The 7,438-nt window shown below is 39.4% G+C and overlaps 1 pseudogene; it reads left to right on the forward strand.

Annotated features, from left to right (window-relative positions):
• The first annotated feature begins 765 nt into the window (after positions 1-765).
• On the forward strand, positions 766-2,093 carry LOC110333433 (annotated as a pseudogene).
• The last annotated feature ends 5,345 nt before the right edge of the window (positions 2,094-7,438 follow it).

Below are 7,438 nucleotides of genomic sequence, written 5' to 3' on the forward strand. Positions count from 1 at the left end.
TAGATAGGTCATTTGAGCATGGAGCAGCAGCAGCAATCAATAGCATTGTGAGAGTAAGGCGGGATCAGTGACCTCTAGACTTTGTGGCAGTTTAGCAGTTGATTAACAGCACACCAGGGACTGGCCCTGGGCTATGCAGCAGCCACGGACAGCTAATTTCAGAGAAATGGAATGCACTGAGCTAACTCCGGCAAGCCCTTGCAGAAGGCATAGCTCCTAAGCAGGACATTAAACAGGAGGTCACTTTTGTCACTTGTTAAAGCTTTCAGAGGGATCATGAATCACCTCAAAATCTAAATGTGTTTCCCCCTCCCACTGAGCCTCTTTTCAACTGTTTTATCATGAAAATTTCAAAACTAGTTTTTAAAAAATCATCGAATTTAATAAATTTCATAGATTTGTCACCCTAATTCATTTATTAACTCATGATCAAATTTATTTATCTGTGATTCTCCCCACTTCAGCTACATAGGGCTAACATGGGGCAAGTACTAGACATAATAATATAATTTAATTTTTAAATCCTCCTGCTTAAATCTCTAAACAACTCCTTTCTGGAACATCCTACACTGTTATCATAACAAAAATTAAGTGCACAAGGCACTTGTTTATTGGTGCACTAGATTTGACTGAGGACAATCTATGAACTTGAGATTATTTTGGAATTTTAGAATTCAATGCTACCAAATATTGAATAAATAAATTATACTATTCCTCCAAATTCCGAATGGAAATTTCTAAAGTTAAAGCAAAGAAATTCTGAAAATGACAGAAATAATACACCACAAGAAACATGCAATTGCTTCAAGTGGTTTGCAAAAAGAAGTTACAGAAGGAGAAAGGGAGAGAACAATAAGGAACAAGAGAGTTCCGCCGGAGTGCTTCGGGGTTTGGGAAGTGCACGGGGCGAAGCTGGCAGCAGAGTGGCAGCACACTTTGAGGGGGCTCATGACAGTGACGGGGGTTGCTCAGGAAGACTGGGCTGGTTTTTTCCTGCAGTCAGCTGGCTGAGACCTGCAGACTGCACTTGCGAGTGTTTATGAGGATGGAGGGGATGAAGACATTGTGACCATTTCACAAACAACCCAAGTTCAGTGTCCAGAAGCTCAGCTCCTAGTGATAATACAGTGACATCCTTCAGGGATTCATGACCAAGATTAAGAGAAGGAGGAAGTGGAGGGACAGAGGTTTTATTGTGGAAGCTCAGAGAGAAGTGGACAACAGCTTGTTGGCCCTCCTAGGAAGGAAAGTGTCAACGAGCTGTGGATGAACTGTTTAAGGATGCCAAAGAACATGGGACCATAGCTGTGGAACGAGTGACCAAGAATCCTGGAGAGACCAGGTAAACCTAAACCGAGAGCGAGAGCGTTTGCAGGAGGGGGCTACAGCCTTGGAGCAGCACCAGAGGAAGAGTCTGCCTATGTGGCCCGAGAAAGGAGGCGGCATCCAGGCCAGGATGTTCATGTAGTGCTAAAGCTCTGGATAACAGGAAGACCTTAGAAACCATCAAGACTCATCCAGTGCCACGTTTCTGGAGTCTATCCATAGAAGGGTGGTTCCTGCAGAGCTTCTGAGGTTAGCTCACCGTGGGCAGGTGATCAGGACGAGGACTTCAGGGGAGTTTTCAAAGCTTTCACTGGTGAGAGCCAGAAACTGGGCAGCACAGCACCCAAGTATTGAAAACCAGTTCTCCAGGCCAGCAAGCAGAAAATGAAGCAAAAGCTAGCCCGTCCATCTTAATCAGTGAGGCAGAACCTACCACGGACATCCAAATGTGGCTTCCAGATGGTGGGAGGCTGGTGCAGAACTTCAACTACAGCCATGGGATCACGACATCCAGCTCTTCAGCTATGGCTGCCACCAATATTGTCCTTATGATTACCTTCCCTAACAAAGAGCTGGCTGATAAGAACCAAACCCTGAAGGAAGCCAATCTTTTCAATGCTGTCGTCTGTCATTGTGCAGCGGTTAACATAACCGCCCAGCTGCTGCCTCACCTCCCTGTGTCTCCCATGACTGCGGCCATGCCCATGCGGACTACCTCCTGCTCCCTGTATACACCTAGCCTTTTCAGTGCCATGTCTCATCCGTAGCCCTGGATTCTTAGACTTCAGTTAGATATTTGTTTTCCTTTGGTTGTATTTCCTGGCTTTTTGTGATGGCTTTAAAGAAAAAAAAAAAAAAACATGAAAATTTGAAGAAGAAAAAATAATAAACAAGAATTTAGAATTTCTTCCAATCGATCTCAGACACACAGAACATATCAAGGAAGCTCAGAAAACAGCAATACACAAAATATATGGGGTTGTAGGAGACTACACAAAGGCTTATGAAATTCAAACTCCGTACAACCTTAGAATAACAAATCTTGAAAAGAAACAAAACAAAACAAAACTACAGAGAGGCAATAATTCCTTCCTCTAGAAGACCAGAGCTAAGAACTGTACCCAATTCATTCCAAGGAAACATACCTCAAGAAGAGGCCAGAGTGAAGAAAAGTGTTGAGAGAAATCAGCAGCAACAGACGCCTTCTTAGAACTCTGTTCATTCTGAAATTCACTCTTTTTTTTAAGTGAAGAAGAAATTAGGTCTTTCTCATGTAAACAAAATTTCAGGAAACTAGACTTTCCTGGCAAATACTGGTAAATTCTTCTCATTTTCATCTCTTCTTGCTACCAAATCACATGATAACCATGTACGTTTTTATTTTAAAGTGTAGTTTGTTATAGATAATAAATATTTACTGTAAGGTGAGCACTAAAAGAAAAAGGGAAAATTAATTTCAAACTAAAACAAAACAGGCAATAAAAATGGATCATAAATAAAGGAAGTCAAAAGTAACAGATGGATAGGAGTAATCCACAAAAACAAAAGCTAATTGAAAAAAGATTAATAAAATCAATGACTCTTTGTCCAGGGTAATTAAGAAAATTAGAGAGCATCCAAATTAACAGAGTCATGAATAAAAGAAGTTTTAGGACAACAGATCACACAGATGTGAAAGGATTTAGAAAGGGTGGACCCTGAAAAGCTCTGTGCTTACAGGTTTGATAATTGAGGAAAATGAATCCATTCCTTCAAAGAGAAGTCTACCAAAGTCTATGCAAAGGGAGATAAGACCATTTCAATAGGCTCATATCTGCACAATAAATCAATAGTGTAATAAAACTGAAAGCACCAGGTCCAGGCTTACGGCTGAATGCTACCAAATACTGACTAAATTATACTATTCCTCTAAAACCTCTTCCAGAATCAAAGAAAATAATTTCTAATTTATTCTATGAGCTGAGCATTACTTTTGAAGTATCTTAAACCAAACAAACACACTGTAAGACAAGCGTGTTACAAAGTAACATTTTTATGATCTCAGATTTGAAAACATCAACCAGATAGTAGCAAATTAAATCCAGCAAATATAAAAAGAATTACAAATCACAAATGAGTACTATTGGTTTTCAATATTTAAGATTGATTCAAAATCTTAAAATACATTAATGTAATCCATCAAAACAAGCAAAATAAGAAAATCATATGATCATACCAACAAAAACAGAAAAAGCATTTTATAAAAGTCTATATTCATTCACAAAAATGATTCTCAAGAAGCTAGTAGCAGAGGGGCACTTCCTCTTTATGGAAAAGAGTATCTACCAAAAGAACCCTACAACTAATTTGAGACTTAACACTCAATACCTATGTTATGATCTGAAATGAGGCATGATTGTCTCTTCCACTACTGACAGCATTTTTTTTTTTTTTTGGTACCTAATCAGAAGTCTTAGAAAATGTAACAGGTAGGAAAAATAAATTAAAGTTATAGCTTCCAAATGAAGAAATAAAGTTATCCAGGAATGGTGGAAACACCTATAACATTTGCACCCAGGAGGCTAAGATAGAAAGATGGGCATGAATTTACGGCCAGCTTGAGCTATACCAGGCACATAGCTGTACCATGTCCAAAAGGTCAAGAAAGAAAGGAAGAAGAGAGGGAAGGAAGGAAAGAGGGAGGAAAAGAAGGAATGAAGGAAGGGAGGGAGAAAGGGACGGATGGAGGCAGAGAGGGAAGAAAAGATGGCATCTATAGCAGTATCTTAAAGAACTGACAACGCAATTTCAGACCTCACAAGTGATAATAGCCAGGTTGCTAGCACAAGATTAAAATACAAAAGCCAGTAATTTTCCAATATGTCAACAATGAAAAAATAGAATTAGAATTTAAAATACAATTATATTTTTAATTAATGACCAATGAATTTAAGTATTTAAATATAGATCCAATGAAATATGCATAAAATCTATATGTAGGTGGGGAGAACAGGAAAGGTCTTATCAAAGATATAAAAAAATATACAAAAGGATTCAGACATGGAAAGACTGTGAAGATGGCAGATTTTCTGGGCTGACAATTCCATAGAAGCACCATAAAAATTGCACAAATATTTTACAGAAAATAACAAACTCATATGAGACTGAGAAGACACAGAATAATCAATATAGTACTGACAAAAAACTAAGTTAGAAAACTGACACTACTTCAGTTTAAGAGTTATTATAAAACTTTAATGATCAAGATAGTTTGGAATAGTCAAATTGTTAAATTAAACAGAATAGAGGGACTAGAAATAAATAGATCTATATAAGTATAACCAACTGGTTCTTGACAAAATAGAAAAAATAACCTGGAACAAAAGTAGACTTTTCAACAAAAAATGGTACTGAGACAATTGGGCAACCGCTTGCAAAATAAACAACATAGCACACACACATACACACACACACACACACACACACACACACACGTCTTATGTTCTACACAAACAACATCATCAAAATGAATCAGCCTTAAAGATAAAATACAAACCACAAAACTCACAGAAGATAACAGCAGAAAATGTTTATATAAGTGTGAATATACTGATGTTTTAAATACAAAACCAATTTTCTGAGGAACCGCCAGATTGATTTCCAAAGTGGTTTTTACCTGAAGACCCAAGTATACCACTACCAGGCATATACCCAAAAGATGCTGCGACATATAGCAAGGACACATGCTCCACTATGCTTATAGCAGCCTTGCTTATAATAGCCAGAAGCTAGAAACAACTTAGATGTCCCTCAACAGAATAATCGATACAGAAATCATGGTATATTTGTACAACGGAGTACTACTCAGCTATTAAAAGCAATGACATCATGAAATTTGCAGGCAAATGGATGGAACTAGAAAATATCACCCTGAGTGAGGTAACTCCAACAAAAAAGAACACATATCATACATACTCACTGATAAGTGGATATTAGCCAAAAAGCTCAGGATACCCACTATACAACTCACAGACCATATGGAGCTTAAGAAGGAAGATCAAAGTGTAGATGCTTCAATCCTACATAGCATAGGGAACAAAATAACCACAGGAGGTAAGTGGAGGGAGGGAGAGAAGAGGCAGCTGTTAAAAAGAGGGGGAGCAGGAACAGGTAGTGGAAGAGACAAGAGAGAAGTAAGGAGGGTCAGGAAATTGAATAGAAACTTGTAGCAGTAGGGGATGGGGAGCTGGGGATAGACACTAGAAAGTCCCAGATTCTAGGAAAGCAAGAGGCTCCCAGGGGTCAATGGCAATAACTTTAGCCAAAATACCCAGCAAAGGGGTTGGGTATACAACTTACAGAGACCACCCCCAGTATAAGGATGGGACCACCTGTGCATCTCAAAATTTTTAACCCAGAAATGTTCCTTTCCAAAGGAAAGATGAGGGAAAAAAATGGAACTGAGGCAGAAAGAAAAGCCATCTAGAGTCTGCCCCAACTAGGGATCCATCCCATCTGCAGACACCAACCATACCTCCCACCCCCACACTGTTGCTGATGCCAAGAAGTGCTTGCTGACAGAATATGGTTGTTCCCTGAGAGGTTCTACCAGCACCTGACCAATACAGATGCGGATACTTAGAGCCAATCATGGGAGTGAGCCTGGGGAACCCAATGGAAGAGCTAGGGGAAGGACTGAAGGAGCTGAAGGAAATTGATAACAACTAGACCACCCAGAGCTCCTAGGGACTAAACCGCCAATCAAAGAGTATACATGGAGGGAGTCAGGATTCCAGATTTATATGTAGCAGAGGCTAGCCTTATCTGACATCAGTGGGAGCAGAGGGAGACTTGATATCCCAGCGTAGGGGCGTGCTAGAGTGGGTAGATGGGTTGAGGAGTACCCTCATCGTGGCAAAGGGGAGGAGGGAAAAGGGGAATGGGATGTGGGTAACCAGGAAAGGGTATATCATTTGAAATGTAAATAAATAAAATGATTAATAAAAAATAAAATGAATATTAAACCTATAAACAAATAAATCAATGAAAAAATAATTAATAAAATAGATATCATTAAAATTATGAACTTTGCTACAAAAGACAGGGTCACAGAGTGAGAAATCGTGCCACAGGGTGGAGAAAGTGTTATATAATGTGAAAAGAACTCAAACTCAACAACAGACAAAAGTCCAATTAAAACACAGACAAAATAATCAGCTGAGCACATCGCTAAAGATGCCACATGGACAGCAAGTGAGTGGAGATGTTCAACATCCACTGACTTCAGGATAGTGACACAATAGATGCCACAAGCCACAAGAATTACCAAAATCCAGACACAGTTGGAAAAGGAAGGAATGAAAACCTAATTTGTAGTTGGTGGGAATACAGAATGGTAGCCACTTTAAGAGAGTTTGGCAGGATCTCATAAATGTGGTGGCATTCTATACAAACCAGAAGCCTTCCCCCTTTGTGTATGCTTAAATAGCACATGACATACTCCTAACAGCTCCATAACAGTTGTCAATACTTAAAAGCAGCCAAGATGTCCATCAATACCTAAACAGATAAACTGTGGCAGGCCAAGACAACAAAACATCATTTAATTTTATACAAACAAATAATCTCAAACTTTTCAAAGACGTGGGAGAAATTTAGATTCATTTAACTGAGTGAAAAAAAAAAAACTATATGTTGTAAAAGTCTTCACTAAATGACATTATGGAAGAGGCAAAAATACCGAATTTGGCAAATCATTAAATGCTTGTCAAAACCACTCACTGAGCAATATGGACAGTGACATCACGCAATGCATAGTCTCTGCTGGTGATAGGAGATCACCGCAGACTCATAGACAGCAAAGGGTTGCACCCTGGGTATCGGGGTTCAGTGCTGAGGAATAGTTTATGTGTATGGGATGTGGAAATTCTGTGTGCTTTCTGCTGTTTTATTTTTAATTTTACAATCCCTTCTCCCTCTCCCTCGCCCTCTCCCTCTCCCTCTCCCTCTCCCTCTNNCNNCCCCTCCCCCTCCCCCTCTCTGTGTGCATGCAGGAGTGAGTGTCTTTTCATTTCTCTTATGGATGTGCAAGCATGTATGTGACGTCAGCTTGCCAGAGTTGGTTCTTTCCTTT

The sequence above is a fragment of the Mus pahari genome, chromosome 15 (genome assembly GCF_900095145.1).
Source record: "Mus pahari chromosome 15, PAHARI_EIJ_v1.1, whole genome shotgun sequence".
Classification (NCBI taxonomy): Eukaryota; Metazoa; Chordata; class Mammalia; order Rodentia; family Muridae; genus Mus; species Mus pahari.